The sequence below is a fragment of the Enhydra lutris genome, unplaced genomic scaffold, assembly GCF_002288905.1.
Source record: "Enhydra lutris kenyoni isolate GAN:26980312 unplaced genomic scaffold, ASM228890v2 scaffoldscaffold64, whole genome shotgun sequence".
In the NCBI taxonomy this organism is placed as follows: Eukaryota; Metazoa; Chordata; class Mammalia; order Carnivora; family Mustelidae; genus Enhydra; species Enhydra lutris.
Genome location: NW_019154148.1, coordinates 4,830,870 through 4,850,544, shown reverse-complemented (window position 1 = coordinate 4,850,544; position 19,675 = coordinate 4,830,870). Strand labels below are relative to the sequence as shown.

Sequence of the window (19,675 nt, the reverse complement as noted above, 5' to 3'; positions counted from 1 at the left end):
TTTAATTTGTCTTGTTCATTGTCATTTTCCCTTAATAAGAATGTAAGCTCAGTGAGGGCCAGTTTTTTTTTATTTTGTTCACTGGTTTATCCCCAGGGCATAGAATGGAAACTGGCACGTAGTAGGTCCTCAACATACAGTTGTTGAATCAATGTATTTAGTGCCTAATATTTAGCAGTCTGTGTAAACAACTGACAACAAAACCCAAAGACTGCGTAGAAACAGGAGAGTCAGTTAGAAAAACAAAATACAGTTGCTACATGCTAGTAATATTTTGTTTTGTGTTTTTATCTGAGCACTAGGTACATTTTATCTGAGCACTAGGTACATAGAAAATCTGGAAGCTCTGTATACAGTTGAGATTTCTTGCTTTCTGTTTGTGGTATTTCCATAAGAAATGAACACATTTAATTCTGACACAATATGCAAATGTAACTGCTACAAGTGATTATATTGGGTTAAGATTATCATGAGGGAATGCTGTGTGCTTGTTTTTTTTTTCCGCTTTCTTGACCCCAGACAGGGCAAAAACAGGCACATGGTGTAGGCATATTGTAGCAGATTGGAGAAAGCTGCACATAAAAAGGAAATTTTTTGTACCAAACAAGTTTCATGGTTTTGAAATCAGCAAGAAGGGGGCATGCTTTGAGATGTAGTTAGTGTGATGGAGTAAATGAGTAATTAACCAAAGCACAAAACTTTGGGAGTAATTCTGAGTACCAAAGCATAGAAATAGTAAAAGTGGCTAGAAATGAAAAAAAAAAAAGACAATGAAAAAAATGAAATGAAAAAAGATGACAAGTGATAAATGGAGCTATTAATATGCCAGAATATTCTCAATCTATAATTCTTAACCTAGGTTTTGAGAAAGAGGTAGGTACCTGAGCTACGTGAAACCACAAAGTATAACTAGATAAAGAAGATGTGGTACACACACACACACACACACACACACACGAATTTTACTCAGCCATCAAAAATGAAATCTGGCCATTTGCAACGATGTGGATGGAACTAGAGGGTATTAGGCTAAGTGGGATAAGTCAGAGAAGGACAATTATCATATGATTTCACTGACATGTGGAAATTAAGAAAAAAACAGAGTATCATAGGGAAAAGAAGGGAAAAATGAAACAAGACAAAACCAGAGAGGGAGACAAACCATAAGAGACTCTTAATCATAGGAAACAAACTGAGAATTGCTGGAGGGGAGGAAGGTGCGGAGATAGGGTCACTGGGTGATACCCATTAAGGAGGGCACATGATATAATGAGCAATGGGTGTTACATAAGACTGATGAATCACTGACCTCTACTTCTGAAACCAATAATACAGTCTATGTTAATTGATGAATTTAAATTTAAAAAACAAATGAAAAAAATTAAAAAAAATAAAAAAGGGAGAAATTCTTTACAAAAAGCTGGATCTTTATTCAGGTACTTCTGAGTCCTTAATTATTAAAACTTTCCTAAAACAGAGTCACAGGACTAGATATCTACATACACGAACCCCATGAATAAATTTTTAAAAATTAAAAAAAAAAAAAAAGAAACCACAAAGTAATCATAGCAGACATTCTTGCTGTTTTCCATTGTTTAATTGGTGGTGAGAAAATAATACCATTAAGATAAATATATATGTATGTATGTGTGTGTGTGTGTGTGTGTGTGTGTGTGTGTGTGTAAAAAGGTGAATGTGTGTATTATGTGGTAGAAGAGAAATTTTTATACTGTTTAAACCTGTAAGGGCAGACATCAAAGAAATTTTGAGTTTGAGATGAATATGCCTCACGATCCCATGGATAGATACTCTCTTCCTGGGGCCTCCTTGAGAACCACTGCTAAGTTGTGTTTTGTTTTCCCAAAGGCTTTTCTAATGAAGAAAGAAAAGCAAACCTTTAAGTATGGATTAGTGACAGGGTTTATCAGAACCCTATATTGTATCCATTTATCTTTGTTCATTAACACACTTATTGATTTATCCCAGAAAGTAGTAGTTAATTCATTGCACTATTATTTCATAAAAACTATGTGTTTTTTAGAAAATGATTTTTAATATGAAACTGCTTTCAGTTTCTCTCTCGGTTATCCACAGCTGAAGGGAGTGGTGGGCATTCACACTACATTCCAAAACACTGTATTTTTCTGAGCTAGCTGCTAATGTTACAGGAGGAAAAAAAGAAAAACAATCTGTTTAAAATGCCCTCTGTATTGAAGAGAAAGATTTCATTGAAGAAAGACTAAAACAAATGTGTATTTTCCTAGAGACGAATTGGCCGTATTTTATGTTTGTATCCTGGGATTTAAGCCATCATCTTTGATTATTTTTTGATGTTGTGGGTCATCTTAATTGTTACGATAGCATAATTGTTATATCTCAGAAGAGAATTACGTGGGTAGTTGTCAGAGAACAAATATCCTACGTTGTATCTGAAGTAAATTTTATCATGTGTTTGTGGAAAGTGGAAAATAGATCTTGTGTTTTGTAAAATATTTTAGCCATTGCTGTTCAAATGTTGATCATTAGTCTTGATATTAGGTAAGACACAGAAAAGAGGGTTTCAGGAGAATTGTGTCATCTTCCATTACTGATGCAGGCTAGAACTATTTTTATAACAGGCTGCAATTGAGTTATCCTATGTTGATAGATGATGTCTTTAAAAAATGTTCTGTAATTTACCTTACAGGGACTAATTCTACCACTACCACAAACATGTTGGAAGTTCTGTAGTTGCTCTCTTTCCCCTGTGATCACCATGGATCATTAAATCATTACAAGGGAGTGCTGAGCATGCGTGAGTCAGTCACTCTAAAAATACTGATCAAATGAACAAAGATGGAAGGGACTAGCTCACTGTTTCTGCTTTGGTTTCATGAAATAGCTAATCAGAGCTAATTTAGAATTGATTTTCTTGCTTTGTCCATCTTTTTAGCTTTGAGGAAGACAAGTATAATGTAAAAAGTAGAAATGGAAAATTATAAAGCAAGAGAGTTTAGATCAAAACCTCTTGGTCTTGCATTTCTTCCAAGAATGGATCAAGAAAACTTAAACATCAATATATAAATAATAAACATATGTGAAGTTTTGCTTTTTTTAAATGTTGAAATGGTACCATTCAGATGATCATTGGAAACATGTTTTTATGTGTTTATGTGTTTATATGCAAAGGTTTTGTGTTTCTAAGGTATGCATATGTTGTCCCAGATTTGACTTTATCTCTTGTGTGAAATCTGAGAGAAGGTATCATTAATAAATTCCATGTGGAATTTGTACCCCTCTGTCACTGAAGTGAGTAATCAGCTTCTGTTTTCTTTTCTTTTTTTATTTCTTTGTAAGTAAGTTGGAAAAAAGGTGATCTTTTTTGTTTCTGATATTTATTTTACTATTTTAGTGTGGTATCAGCAACCATGTAAGTGCATTTCAGAGCTGGAGGCTGGCTTTTTTTAGTCTTTCTGTTGTAGCATGTCTTCATTGGAAGTGTTAAAATATTTACAGAGTGAGAATGAGAAGTTCTTTAAATATTAACATTGGTTGTTTGAGTTATTTATAAGCAGTCATATTGTCCTCAATTAATTTATTATGCCAATCTAATAATAAAGAGAGGCTTAGAAGTTCACTAGATAATTCCAAATTCTGTTACAGTTTTCTGTACCACATGTAACAGTTATATCAGCATGAGTCTTGTTCAGTTGTGGTCAGGAAAAAAATGGAGAACTAACAACTGAACTTTTCTTTAGGTTTAAAAAGATGTTTGACCATGGCCTTACCATATGGAGTTAAACTAGAGCTCCATGTATAGCATCTGTTGTTACCACAGTCCTGAGCCTTACACTGGTTTTTATGAAATTATTTTACTTAATGGTGGTGAATGCCAATTTAGTATGATATTGAGCATCTCATTTAATCTCAATAGACCTTTTTTTTCCCACCTGACTAAAGTATGCCTATTTTAATATGCTGCCTATAAAACCTCATGGGGTTGTTAGAAAGATCAGTGAATCAAGCAAGCTAGTCGTGGTTAAAGCCATTCAGCCTCTGCTTCGTACTGGCTGTGTAACTTTGGGCAAGTTATTTTACGTCTTTGTCTCTCATTTTCCTCACTTGCAAAATGGGAGTGACGGTAATAATACCAGTTCATAGAGTAGGAGCAAGCATTAAAAACAATACTGTACATAGAGCTCATGGCTAAATGACTGACATGTAGTTAGTTGTCAGTCAGTGGTTTTTAGCTAACATTATCACTAAAGCATATATTTATAAGGAAGGCATATAAAGTATTATTTCATTAGTATGCAAATTGAATAGGATAAAGAAGTCCTTTTATCTTTCTTTTTCATTTTTATGAGAATTTGTTAATCTTTTTATCCTCTATGTTGTGTAATAGCTTGGGATGAATTTTATATGGTGATAGAGTTATCTGCTAAGAAACTGACCTAATTGGAGGACCTTGTAAGCCAAGAATTCTTAACTGACAAAAGATCCTGTGATTCCATTTATTGCATAGGAAATGATGCTGGGTGGGTGCTACTGGACAGAGAATGGTGTGTTGGTGAAGGTCTCACTGCCTTCCACCATATGTCATTGTTCTCTTTTGTTATAAGGGTAGGCTTGAAAGTGCCTTGTTAAGTAGTACACTGCTTAAACTTTGGGCTATATAGGTTTTATTTATTTATTTATTTATAATTTTATTTTATTTTTTTAGTGTTCCAAGATTCATTGTGCACCACACCCAGTGCTCTATGCAATACGTGCCCTCCTTAGTACCCACCACCAGGCTCACCCAACCCCCACCCCCTCCCTTCCAAAACCCTCAGTTTGTTTCTCAGAGTCCACAGTCTCTCATGGTTTGTCTCCCCCTCCAATTTCCCCCAACTCACTTTTCCTTCCCATCTCCCAGTGTCCTCCGTGTTATTCCTTATGCTCCACAAGTAAGTGAAACCATATGATAATTGACTTCCTCTGCTTGGCTTATTTCACTCAGCATAATCTCCTTCATTCCTGTTCATGTAGATACAAAAGTTGGGTAGTCATCCTTTTTGATGGAGGCATAATATTCCATTGTATATATGGACCACATCTTTTTTTTTTTTTTTTTAAGATTTTATTTATTTGACAGACAGAGATCACAAGTAGGCAGAGAGGCAGGCAGAGAGAGAGAGAAGGGGAAGCAGGCTCCCCGCTGCCCAGAGAGCCCGATGTGGGGCTCGATCCCAGGACCCTGGGATCATGACCTGAGCTGAAGGCAGAGGCTTTAACCCACTGAGCCACCCAGGCGCCCCTATGGACCACATCTTTATCCATTCATCCATTGAAGGGCACCTTGGCTCCTTCCACAGTTTGGCAACTGTGGCCATTGCTGCTATGAACATTGGGGTACATATGGCCCTTCTTTTGACTACATCTGTATCTTTGGGGTAAATACCCAGTAGTGCAATTGCAGGGTCATAGTGTAGCTCTATTTTTAATTTCTTAAGGAATCTCCGCTGTTTTCCAAAGTGGCTGTACCAACTTGCATTCCCACCAACAATGTAAGAGGGTTCCCTTTTCTCCACATCCTCTCCAACACTTGTTCTTTCTTTTCTTGTTAATTTTGGCCATTCTAACTGGTGTATGTGGTTTTGATTTGAATTTCCCTAATGGTTGATGATGATGAACATTTTTTCTTGTGCCTGTTAGCCATTTTTATGTCTTCTTTGAAGAAGTGTCTGTTCATGTCTTCTGCCCATTTTTTTGTTGTGATTATCTGGTTTTTTTGGGTGTTGAGTTTGAGGAGTTCTTTATAGGTCTTGGATATCAGCTCTTTGTCTGTAGTGTCATTTGCGAATATCTTCTCCCATTCCCTCCCAAAAAACAAAGGGTTGCCTCTGTTTTGTTGACTGTTTCCTATGCTGTGCAGAAGCTTTTTATCTTAAGTCCCAAAAGTTCATTTTCGCTTTTGTTTCCTTTGCCTTCGGAGACACGTATTGAAGTTGCTGTGGCCGATGTTGAAGAGGTTACTGCCTATGTTCTCCTCTAGGATTTTGATGGATTCCTGCCATACATTGAGGTCTTTTATCCATTTCGAGTTTATCTTTGTGTATGGTGTAAGAGAATGGTCGAGTTTCACTCTTCTCCACATAGCTGTCCAGTTTTTCCAGGACCATTTATTGAAGAGACTGTCTTTTTTCCACTGGATATTTTTTCCTACTTTGTCGAAGATTATTTGACCATAGAGTTACAGGTCCGTATCTGGGCTCTCTACTCTGTTCCACCGGTCTATGTGTCTTTTTTGTGCCAGGACCATGCTGTCTTGGTGATCACAGCTTTGTAGTAAAGCTTGAAATCAGGCAACGTGATGCCCCCAGCTTTGTTTTTCTTTTTCAACATTTCCTCAGCAATTTGGAGTCTTTTCTGGTTCCATACAAATTTTAGGATTGTTTGTTCCAGCTCTTTGAGAAATGTCAGGGGAATTTTTATCAGGATAGCATTGAAAGTATAGATTGCTCTGGGCAGTATAGACATTTTAACAATGTTTATTTTTCCGATCCATGAGCATGGAATGCTTTTCCATCTTTTCGTGTCTTTTTCAATTTCTTTCATGAATGTTCTGTAGTTCCTTGAGTACAGATCCTTTATCTCTTTCGTTAGGTTTATTCCAAGGTATCTTATGGTTCTTGGTGCTATAGTAAATGGAATTGATTCTCTAATTTCCCTTTCTATATTTTCATTGTTAGTGTATAAGAAAGCAACTGATTTTGGTGCATTGACTTTGTATCCTGCCACATTACTGAATTGCTGTATGAGTTCTAGTAGTATGGGGGTGGAGTCTTTTGGGTTTTCCATATAAAGTATCATGTCCTCTGCAAAGGGAGAGAGTTTGACTTCTTCTTTGCCAGTTTGAATATCTTTTATTTCTTTTTGTTGTCTGAGTGTTGTTGCTTGGACTTCTAGTACTATGTTGAACAACAGTGGTGAGAGTGGACATCCTTGTTGTGTTCCCGATCTCAAAGGGAAGGCTGTCAGTTTTCCCCATTGAGAATGATATTTGCTCTGGGTTTTTCATAGATTTTATGAAGTTGAGGAATGTTCCCTCTATCCCTATACTTTGAAGAGTTTTAATCAGGAATGAATGCTATATTTTGTCAAATGCTTTTTTTGCATCAATTGAGAGGATTGTATGGTTCTTCTCTCTTCTCTTATTGATTTGTTCTGTCAAGTTGATTGATTTGTGTATGTTGAACCACCCTTGCATCCCAAGGATAAATCTCACGTGGTCATGGTGGTTAATACTTTTTTTTTTTTTTTAAGATTTTATTTATTTATTTGACAGACAGTGATCACAAGTAGGCAGAGAGGCAGTCCTAGAGAGAGGAAAGGAAGCAGCCTCCCTGCTGAGCAGAGAGCCTGATGCGGGACTTGATCCCAGGTCCCTGGGATCATGACCTGAGCCAGAGGCAGAGGATTTAACCCACTGAGCCACCCAGGTGCTCTGGATAATACTTTTAATGTACTGTTGGATCTTGTTGAGAATCTTGGCATCCATATTCATCAGGGATACTGGTCTGAAATTCTTTTTAATGTGGTCTTTGCCTGTTTTGGGGATCAGGGTTAGTGCTGGATTCATAGAGTCTGGAAGTTTTCCTTCTGTTTCTATTTTTTGAAACAGCTTCAGGAGAATAGGTATTATTTCTTTTTTGAATGTTTGGTAGAATTCCCCAGGGAATCCATCAGGGTTCTTGTTTTTTTTGGGGGGGGGGGCTTTTGATCACTGCTTCAATCTCGTTACTAGATATTGGTCTATTCAGGTTGTCAATTTCTTCCTGTTTCAGTCTTGGAAGTATATAGGTTTCCAGGAATGTATCCATTTCATCTAGGTTGCTTAACTTATTGGTATATATCTGTTGATCATAATTTCTGATGATTGTTTCTATTTCCGTGTTGGTCGTGATCTCTCCCCTTTCACTCATAATTTTATTAATTTGGGTCCTCTCTCTTTTCTTTTGGATTAGTTTGGCCAGTGGTTTATCGATCTTATTAATTCTTTCAAAGAACCAGCTTCTGGTTTCATTGTTTTTTTTTTTTAAGATTTTATTTATTTGACAGAGAGAGATCAGAAGTAGGCAGAGAGGCAGGCAGAGAGAGAGAGAGAGGAGGAAGCAGGTTACCCTCCAAGCAGAGATCCCAATGCGTGACTTGATCCCAGGAGGCTTAATCCACTGAACCACCCAGGCACCCTTATTGATTTTTTTTTTAAAGATTTTGTTTATTTATTTGTCGGAGAGATTGAGCACAGGCAGACAGAGTAGCAGGCAGAGGCAGAGAGAGAAGCAGGCTCCCTGCTGAGCAAGGAGTCAGATGTGGGACTTGATCCCAGGAGGCTGGGATTATGACCTGAGCCGAAGGCAGCCGCTTAACCAACTGAGCCACCCAGGCATCCCTCATTGATATTATTTTTAAGAATTATCTGGGAAGACCAGCAGACTGGCACTTGGGAACCATGGGGAATAAACCCCTAGTCTCAGGGGAGGGTGAGTTCTGGTGCAGTTCCTCTTGCTGGAGAAAGAAGGTGCCCTGGCCCAGTTGGCTTATTTTCCAGGCACTCCAGAGTGAATGCTCAGGATCAATTTAGGCAGATTTCACCTGCTATACCATACTGTTACCAGAGTATTAAAACTTTCTTTTTTTAGTAAGATTCACTTTTTTAAAAAAAGATTCACTTCTTATATATATGTGGGAAACCAAAAAATATTTCTACAAACAATTTGAGTCAGACACTTAAGAGTGATTCATCATTCCTGAAAATCTTTTCCTGTTTTATTTTCATTGAGAAGTCTTTTTTCCAGTAACTGCAAATGTAGTATTCACTTTTCTCTTGATTACATTGCTACTTCTTGATAAATCCTGGTATTGAATTTGATGATACTATTCTAATTTACATGTTTGTTCACATCTCAGCTGCCCTCTTGGGAGGCATCACAGAGCCAAGTTGGTGTTTGAAGTCAGATGGCATGGGTTTGAATACTGGCTCTGTCATCTAATAGTTACTTTGAGCACATTACTTACTCATATCCATTCCCAGTTCTCTTGTCTGTAGGTGCCGATACACATAGCTACCCTATCAACATTGTCTTAAGAATTAGAGCTAATGTATATAGTTAGCATAGGGCCTAGAATATAGTAGACATAGTATTTAATTCAGAGAGGTGAAATGAAGGAAGTATTTTGGAACTCAGGTACTTAAAGTCAGAATTTTGGAGGGGGAAGTAACTTAAAATTTATTTTTCTCCCCCTTTTTTTTTAAAGATTTTATTTATTTATTTTTAGAGCATGAAGTGCACGTGCTTGTGAGAGTTGGAGGGAATGGGCGGAGGGAGAGAGAAAAATCTTAAGCAGACTCCATGCTGAGTGTGGAGCCCAATGTGGATCCCCATCTCACAACCCTGAGATCATGACCTGAGCTGAAACCAAGAAACAGATGCACCTGAGCCACCCAGGTGCCCCTATTGTTTTCTCCTTCTAAAGCAGGTTTGAGAGGAAAAACTCAACTTATGTTGGTGTTTTTCTTTGATTTAAGGTGAATTCCTTATTTCCCATAATGGAATGATAAGTTTTTAGGGAGGAATTGGGCATAGAGGAGGAGAGGGGCCCTTTGAGCTTGGTTTTTCAGATTTTCTTTTTCCTTAAAATTGTTTAAAACTTGGGGCGCCTGGGTGGCTCAGTGGGTTAAGCCGCTGCCTTCGGCTCAGGTCATGATCTCAGGGTCCTGGGATCGAGTCCCGCATCGGGCTCTCTGCTCAGCGGGGAGCCTGCTTCCCTCTCTCTCTCTCTCTGCCTGCCTCTCCGTCTACTTGTGATCTCTCTCTGTCAAATAAATAAATAAAAAATCTAAAAAAAAAAAAAAAATTGTTTAAAACTTATATGGAAATTATTTCAGACTTAAAAAAGAGCAGCAAATACAATACAAAGGATTCTTGCATTTCATACCTTCTCCCACATTCCCTAAATTTAACTTCTGTAACCATAGTACACAGTACACGTGATTAAAATCAGGAAATCAACATTGATAGAATATTATTATCTAATCTGCAGATCTTATTCAAAATTTGCCAGTGGTCCATTGATGTCATTTTTCTTGTTTAGGGTTTAATTCTGATTACATATTGCATTTAGTTTTCATGTCTCCTGAGTCTTCCTTTACTCTGTAATAGTTCATCTTTGTCTTTCATGCTTTCCATGTCCTTCAAACCGTGATCCTTTGAAGAGTACTAGCAGGTTATTTTGTAGAACTTTCCTCTGTTTCGGTGTACCACAGAAGTGCTTTTATGTCCTTCACAGGGCATCATATCAGGGATCTCATTTTGTCTTGTTACTTGTGATATTTTTTCTGATCCCTTGTGTAAGACGGTGCCTGCCAGGTTTCTGTACTCTAAACTTCCATGGTCTCTTTTTACTTTAAAGTATCTCATGGGGAATAATTTTGAGACCATGTAAGTGTGTTTTTTTCTAAACATAGCTTTGGTCATTAATTTTAGCATCTCTCGATGATTCTTGCCTGAAGGAATTACTATTGTGGTGTTTGCCAAATGGTGATTTTTCCATTACGCCCTCTGTATTGATTGGCTGAAATTATGTAAGGAAAATCTTTGTACGTTTTGCACTTATTTTCTTTTGTTTTAAGTCAGTGCTCAAAATATTAATTGTACCATATACATTGAAGAAGATATTTGAAATATAATTTTAAATAATTTGTGTCAATACAAGTTTTTAAAAATCTCACATGTAGCTTTTGTGCACAAAAATAATTTGGAGGCTACTTTCATTTTCAAAATTAATATTTGATGTAGCAGCCTTGTACATTCAAAATCCTGGTTCTTCCTTAGACGTCTAAATCCAACATATAAAAAATACTAAGTCCATTTTAGTGGATTGTCTCCAAAGTAATTAAATTTCCTATAGTACAAGTAGTTTCTGCTTTGCACAATTACGGTTTTCATGTGGGTGGTGGAAGTATGGAAAGTTAAAATTTTTGCTTTATATTATTCTGTATTTTCCCAAGTTTCTAAATACCCACTTCTTACTACATTAAAAATCAAGTACTATTTTCTTTTGTTGGAGGCAGTATGCCTAGTGAATAAGAATTTGGGTTCTGCAGAGTGACTTTCTCCTACCTCACTGTTTTAGTAGTTAGTTGACTTTTTGCCTTTCATCAGCCTTCTGCAAGTGGTTGATAATAAAAGTACCTGTCTTATGAGATTATCATGAAGGATTAAATAAGATAATATATTTAATGGGGTGCCTGGGTGGCTCAGTGGGTTAAAGCCTCTGCCTTCGGCTCGGGTCATGATCCCAGGATCCTGGGATTGAGCCCCACATCGCATCGGGCTTTCTGCTCGGCAGGGAGCCTGCTTCCTCCTCACTCTCTGTCTGCTTCTCTGCTCCTTGTGATCTCTGTCAAATAAATAAATAAAAATATTTTAAAAAATAAATAAATAAAATAATATAATATATTTAAAGCTCTTGGAACAATAGCAATGCTGTAATAATATATACTCAATAGATTCTGGTATTATCATCATTATTTATTTATTTATTTATTTATTTTAAGATTTTATTTATTTATTTGACAGAGATTACAAGTAGGCAGAGAGGCAGGCAGAGGGCGGGGGGAAGCAGGCTCTCTGATGAGCAGAGAGCCCGATGCAGGGCTCGATCCCAGGACCCTGAGATCATGACCTGAGCTGAAGGCAGAAGCTTTAACCCACTGAGCCACCCAGGCGCCCCGGGCCATCATTAACCTTTAAAAAAAAAAGTAGAAATAAATCACATAAAAATAATTATTGATGTGAACTCTTTCTGAATCATTTTGACATGTAATAGAAGACAGATTGTCCTCTCATCAACTCTTAGTTTCTTCATGCTGAAGTTGAAAGTTTAATGTGTGTAATGTACCTGTTACTTGGTAAATCCATGGTAAATGTCTTTGTTTTTCCCAAGACTGTTATCATTGAGTTATTAGTTTCCAGGTCAGGTTTTGTGGAACCCAGTCATACTCTGATCTTCAAAGGTAGCTGATCTGATTTTAAGTTTAGTCTGCCTTCCCTAGCTCTTCTAGTACATTTTTAGTAGTATTTTTTGAGTCTTGGCATGAGCTAAACCAGCATCTCTCTAGGACATCTTGCTGCTGACTAAAAACAATTTTTTTTTTAAGATCTCTTGGTGTATTATAGCACTTTTAAATTTATGCCTTCTATTTTTGGGCTTATAATTTTTTCTGTCTTAAAATATGTCAATTGAAGGGATGCCTAGGTGGCTCAGTTAAGCATCTGCCTTTGGCTCAGGTCATGATCCCAGAGTCCTGGGATCAAGTCCCATATCAGGCTCCTTGCTTGGTGGGGAGCCTGCTTTTCTTTCTGCCTACAGCTCCCTCTGCTTGTGCTCTCTTTCTCTCTAACAAGTAAATAAATAAATAAAATCTTTTAAAAAATCAATTTAACTTATATGTATTTCATTTAATGTTACAGATTTCCTTTTAAAATTTAATAGAAATCCCCAAACCCAGAAAAAAATTATATTTTTACCTAGAAACTCTAAAGGGGGGTGGGTCTGCCATATAAATGATACTGTTTAAGGATATTTTGTGGCATCTCTTTTACCTAGTGCATATTTTTATTTCTCCATAGGTATATATTATAATGCAAGCCAACATATTAAGGGGAGACATTGTTTTAAGCCCTTTATGTGTATTAATTTAATCAGTAAACAACTCTATGCCAAAGATACCATTATTATTATGCCCGAATGAAGAAACTGAGGCTTAGAGTGAAACAGCATGCCCTAGATTTCATAGAGGCTAAGCTGGAATTTTAATAGAGACATGCTTAATAAAGCCTGTGCCCTTAAGTATTAAGCACTGTTAAATACTAAGCTTCCTCGTGACAGATTCCTGTTACCTTTGTGGCCCAGATGCACAGATCTGTAATTAAAGATAAAGGCAACAGAAGAAAGTTTTGTTGTTAGAAAGGCACTGGGAAGGGAGATTGTTTATATGCAGATGTGACCTTTTTTTGGGGGGGAAGATAGCTCTTTTTTATTTCTTTTTGGAAAACTAGTTAATTATTGAAATAAAGGAAAACTTAAAATATGATTTTCTTAGTAAATTTATTTTTCCCATTAACCCTTGAATTTCTGGAGGCCAGAGGTTAATCAGTTGCTCCTTAGTAGATAACTGTTATATTGAAATTGACTCTAAATTTTCAAAGATTTATTTATTTTAGAGAGAGTGTGTATGTGCTCATGAGTAGGGAGGAGGGGCAGAGGGAGAGAATCTCAAGCAGATTCCCCGCTGAGCTCGGAGCCCAACGTGGTGTTGGATCTCAGGACCCTGAGATCATTCCTTGAGTGAAATCAAGAGTCAGACACCTAACAACTGAGCTACCCAGGTGCCCCTGAACTTTGTATAATTTTTAAACTGAAACATAAGAGAGTGCTATTTACCATGTCACTCACCTTTAGTGCTTTGCTCTTTTTATCTTTCTTTTTGTGAAATATAATGTAACAGCAACTTTATTATTACCTTTTGTTCTTGCTAGAACCCCATAGGTCCTTTCATTTGGTTTTCTTAATTTCTTTACTTTATTTTGTAGATTACTAGTTTTGTCTTGGCCTTGTCCATATGCATATCAGTATGTTTATCTATCTACAAGGCTCTGGATTTCTAATTACATTAAGAATTTTTGCTAAATCGAAAGAAAACTAGTAGGAACTTTTTTTAAAGATTTATTTTCTATTTTTTAAGGAAACTCTACACCAAACATGGGGCTTGAACTAACAACCCTGAGATCAGGAGTTGCTCTGTCACTGAGCCAGCCAGGCCCCCAGGGGGGACTTTTTTTGCAGAGGGTTTTTGATTTTTTTAGACCAAACTTAGCATTTGAATGTTTTAAATCTTAAGAATTCCTTTAAAAAAAAAAATCTTAAGAATTCTTTTCCTTAATTAAGAACATGTAGTTATGACATTTTGCTGCAGGACCCCCCCCCCACTCTTTTTTTAAGTATTTACGTTTTCCAAAGGTGATATTGTTCTGGTTTAAATATAGGCAACATTTGAATTCATATATATATATATATATATATATATATATATACACACATATATATATATATATATGTAGATTTATTATTTTTTTAAGATTTTATTTATTTATTTGACAGAGATCACAAGTAGGCAGAGAGGGAAGCAGAGAGAAAGGGGGAAGCAGGCTCCCCGCTGAGCAGAGAGCCCGATGCGGGGCTCGATCTCAGGACCCTGAGATCATGACCTGAGCCAAAGGCAGAGGCTTTAACCCGCTGAGCCACCCAGGTGCCCCTATATGTAGATTTAGATTGATATATTCATTTTAGAATTTAATTTCTATTTGAAGATTTCTTTATTTTATTTTATTTTTTTTTATTTTTTTTTTTTTTAAAGATTTTATTTATTTATCTGACAGAGAGAGATCACAAGTAGGCAGAGAGGCAGGCAGAGAGAGAGGAGGAAGCAGGCTCCCTGCCGAGCAGAGAGCCCGATGCGGGGCTCGATCCCAGGACCCTGAGATCATGACCTGAGCCGAAGGCAGCGGCTTAACCCACTGAGCCACCCAGGCGCCCCAGATTTCTTTATTTTAGAGAGAGAGTATGCACATGTGTGCTAGTAGATGAGGGGCAGAGGGAGAGAATCTTTGAATCAAACTACCCACTGAGCATGAAGCCCTACACGGCTTCATCCCAAGACCCATGAGATCATGCCCTGAGCTGAAACCAGGAGTTGGACACTTAACCAACTGAGCCACCCAGGTGCCCCCCTTTCTGTATTACTGAGCACATCATGAGGGCCCAGCAGCTTCGGCAGGTAGTTACCTTGCTTTTCTATCAGTGTTTATCAGAAGAATTAGAATTTTCTATTTTAATTTTGTAATCCTTGCATTAAAAAAAAAGATTTTATTTATTTATTTGACAGAGGGAGACACAGAGAGAGGGAACACAAGCAGGGGGAGTGGGAGAGGGAGAAGCAGGCTTCCCACTGAGCAGGGAGCCCAACACAGGGCTTAATCCCAGGACCCTGGGATCATGACCTGAACCAAAGGCAGATGCTTAACCAACTGAGCCACTCAGGTGCCCAATACTTGCATGTTTTTGAACAGCCAGATGAACAGTACTGGTTCCCTTTTATTAGATGTGTTTTGGGCACTTTAACTAAATTTTTTTTTTTTTTTTTTTTTTTTTTTTTGAGAGAGAGAGAAGCATGCAGGTGCACACACAAACGAGCTGGGGGTGGGGAGACGCAGAGAGACAAGCAGACTCCCTGCTGAACAGGGAGCCCAACTCAACTTGGGGTTCAATCCCAGGACTTTATCCCTGGACCCTATCCCAGGACCCTGAGATCATGACCTGAGCTGAAGGCAGATGCTTAACTGATGCCACTCAGGCGCCCCTAAATTATTTAACTAAATCTGTAAGATGATCCAAAATGGTAGGTATTTTTATCACTATTTTATAGTTCTGAGATCTGGAGGAGTTAATGATGCTCAAGCTCATGTAGCTAGGTAGCAGCAGAGTAGGAATTCGAAGCTAGGTCTTTCTGGTTTCCTCACTACTAGACCATACTTTCTCTTTGGCAGCCCATATTTTTTTTTTGTCACTCCATGGTTCACCAGTGGTATGCTTAAAGCTACGGAGGGAATTTCTTTTCACTTCGCCCAGCATCATGTGCACTTTGATTCACTGGATTCCACTGATCTTTTATAACTATTCATAAGTGACAGGAAATTATTTAGACAGCATTTTCACCAAGATAGTCATCTTCTGACGGTTAAAAAGAATGTGTAACTATCATACATGGATAATCAAACCAGTGGGTTTGGAAGAAGTAACCGTGGAAAAGTAAAGGCATACTAGAAACTTTATTCAGATGAGTAAGTCTAATGATGACTTTATTTATTTATTTATTTATTTATTTATTTATTTATTTTAAGTAGGCTCCATGCCCACGTGGGGCCTGAACTCATGACCCTGAGATTAAGAGTCACATGCTATACCAACTGAGCCAGCCAAGCACCCCTAATCATGATTTTAAATTAAAGAAGACCAACTCACACCGTATTTCCACTAGATTCAGTTCAAACATGAGAAATAAAAGCTTTTGTCTTTTTCTGGGAGAATATCTTCCTAGCATTGCTGTAGGCAAAGATTTCTTAAACTGGACATTTAAAAAAAGATTAACTTTGAAGAAAACTAGTGTTAATTGGAAAATACTGAAAATTAAAACTTCCAAGAATATTGCTAGGAGAATAAAAAGGTAAGCCACGAAACAGGTGGAGATATGTGTAATACATGTAGATGACAGGGTTGTGTCTAGAGTATGTGAAAAAGTTCTAAATATAAGAAGGAAGGGACAGACTGGTCCAAAATGAGCAGAAGTCTTGAATGGACATCCTGAAGAAAGCTATCCAAATGGCTGATACACTTGAAACAGTGCTCAGTCTTATTAGCCATCAGGGACAATCAAATTGATATTATAATGACATACTACCACACACACATAAGAATGGTTAAAATGAAAAGATTGACAGCATAAAGTGCTAACAAAGATGCATAATTTTTGGAATTCTCATATACTGCTGTTTGGAGTGTGAAGTCTTTTTTTTTTTTTTTAATATTTATTTATTTGTCAGAGAGGGAGAGAATGCGCGAGCGAGTGCGTGTGCACAAGCTGGCAGAGTGGCAGGCAGAGGCTAAGAGAGAAGCAGGCTCCCTGTTGAGCAAGGAGCCCGATGTAGGACTCGATCCCAGGACCCTGGGATCTCGACCTGAGCCGAAGGCAGCGGCTTAACCGACTGAGCCACCCAGGCATCCCTGGAGTATGAAGTTTTTTAATTACTTTGAAAATCTGTTGGTAGGGGCACCTGGGTGGCTCAGTTGGGTGGGTGTCTGACTCATGGTTTCGGCTCAGCTCATGATCTCAGGGTCGTAGGATCCTGGGATCGAGCCCTGTGTCCTCCAGCTCCCTGCTCAGTGGGGAGTCTGCTTGAGGACTCTCTTCCTCTGCCCCTCTCCCAACTCACTTGCCCTCTCTCTAAGGTAAATAAATAAATCTTTAAAAAAAAAGAAAAGAATATCTGTTTGGTGCTCTCTGCTCAAGCTGAATATTTGCTCCTCTGTGACCCCACAGTTCTCCTCTGCATGCATTGGGTAGGTATGTGTGCATACATTCAGTAATAGACATGGATACAAGTCTGCTTAGCAGTGCTAATGACCTTGTGCTGGAAACAACCCAAACTCGACAGGTAAATACATTGTGGTTTATTCATAAGAATTGCATACTGTAAATGAGAATGAATCAGCTTTCATATTATGTAATAAATGAATCTCACAAAAATAATGATGACTAAAAGATGCAACTAACAAAAGGTTATATTCTGTGTGATTTCATTTAATATAGTTCAGAAATAGGTAGAACATACCTATAGTGTTAGAGAGCAGGGTAGCGGTTACCTGTGATGGTGATGGTGGCTAATGCAGTATGAGGGGCTTCTCCTGTGCTGGTGCTATTCTGACACTTGATTTTGGTGTTGGTTACACAGATGTATTTACTTTGTGAATTCATCAGATTATACTTTGTTGTAATTTGTGTACTTCTCTGTATGTAGGTTATACTTCAGTAAAAATTTTCTGAAGGGGGGGCAGAACTTAAATGGCTTTACTTCCCATATGTTAATTAACTGTGATGTTACAAATTGGAAATCAGACCATGTCCAACTTAAACAAGTATTTTGTTCGTTTTCAGTGTGAAAGGTTTTTTCTTCTTCTCACATTCTTACTTTCCCTCAGAAGTTAATATTTGTTAAGCTTGTTCAACTCTGTGCTCAAACAGCATTATCCCATTCAGTGCTTATAATAAGAGTCTGTTTTAACAAGAAGGAAATGATCTGAATTAGTTTCAAGTAGACTGAGTGGAATCATTCCAGTGTGCACGTCATCAAGGCCTTGAGGAGAAATAGATAAAGTTGGGAGTTTGAGTGGCTGTTATTTACTTTCCACCTACCTCAGAATTGAACTAAACTAGAAACTCCCTTGAGGCTGACTTGTATGTGCTCCACGTTGGTCATCTGAAGAACTGCCTTCTCATGAATGAAATCACTGAGTAAAACTGTATATTTTTGGTTACTTACAGACCTTTTATTTCTCCTAGTGACTTTGCTCTAAGCCAGGGAGCAGCAGATGACAGCAGGTCAAATCCAGCCTGCTACACCTTTTTGTTAAGTTTTATTGGAGCAGAGCTATGCGCCTTGTTTATTATCTACAGCTGCTTTTTGTTGTCCGCAAAGCTAACATATTTACTGTCTGACCCTTTGCAGAGGAAACTTGCCAACCCCTGGTCTAAGACAATACTGATTATGGCTATATAGTGTTGATGTTGTTTCACCTGTCTTACACTTCTGCACTGGTGGAAGGAACCTTGGTCTGGGGGGTCTGTATAAATTGGCCTAGGTAGGACCAGTTTAGCAAGAAGCCTGCTGTTTCCATTTTACTCTTGGTCCTGTAGGGTTACCTGTGAATAGAGTAAGTGTACACTTCAGTTTGCTAGGAAAAGCCCTGCTTTGCATCTTTTGTTCCAGGCTGTTACGAAATTATGATACCATTGCATACTATTATAATAATTACACAATCTTAGCTGCTCCCTTTTACTCTTCATGCCCCAGTTTGTCTGATAAATTGTGTGGTCATTCTGTCTGTGACAGTTAACTTTGAGAAGGACGGTGGGCATAGAAGAGATAGTGACAACCTATGCAAGGTAGAATTTAAGAGATTAAGTTTTGAAAGCTTATGTCAGGGGTCTTCAAGACGGTCTCACTGAGCCACTAGGATTCACAGGGCTCAGAAGTTGCTGTGTTCATAGTTTGGGTTTATTACAGTGATAATAAATGGTAAGATAACCAAAAGCCCATGAGGGGTTGTCTGGAGAAAACCGAAGGCAGGCTTCAAGGTGTCCCTGCCCAGTGGAGTCACACAAGATGTGTTTAATTCCCCCAGAAATGACATGTGGTGAGGTGTACAGTGTGCTCACAATCAGGGACACTCCCCCAGCCTGTGTCCCCAGGATTTTTGTTGGTGGTCGCTCATATAGGCATGTATATGTCACCATTGTGACTGACCTTGCTTGCTTACTTCAACTCTAGAACCTCAGAGAAAAGGAGATGTTCATCCTAAATTACACTGTTAGCATAAACTCTCTGCTCAGACTGGTATTTGGTGCCGCCCAAGGACTCAGGCATGCCAAACACTCTTACCAGACAGAACTTTGCAAGGGTTCAGAGCTCAGTTCCCAGGAGTTTGGTTCTCGGGAGGGTGTAGGTTTTGAGCATCCTGTGCCTGCTGAGTTAACCCTTTCCCACATAAGGCCCTGCATGGTATTGAAGCCAGAGTTTGAACCCAGGTAAGGCTGATTCCAAAGTCTTTGCTCTTTCCATAAATAATTTTGAGTGATCTTTTATGCTGAGTTGCTAATTAAAAGCATTAGATATGGTAGATACTTGGACTGCATGCATCTATACTGATAAATATTTCCAATAACTTTTTTTTCCTCCTCACATGAAGATAAGGAGCCTGTTTGAGTATTTTTCAGTGTTTTTTAAAGTAATGGTGCTAAGAATTTCTAGTT

General features: G+C 38.0%; 1 protein-coding gene across 6 annotated transcripts in view; it reads left to right on the top strand.

Moving 5' to 3' along the window:
* The window catches only part of LOC111158910 (adaptor related protein complex 3 sigma 1 subunit), a 75,304-nt gene that overhangs the window by 30,953 nt on the left and 24,676 nt on the right, over nt 1–19,675 (top strand). The gene's annotated exons all lie outside the window — the stretch shown is intronic.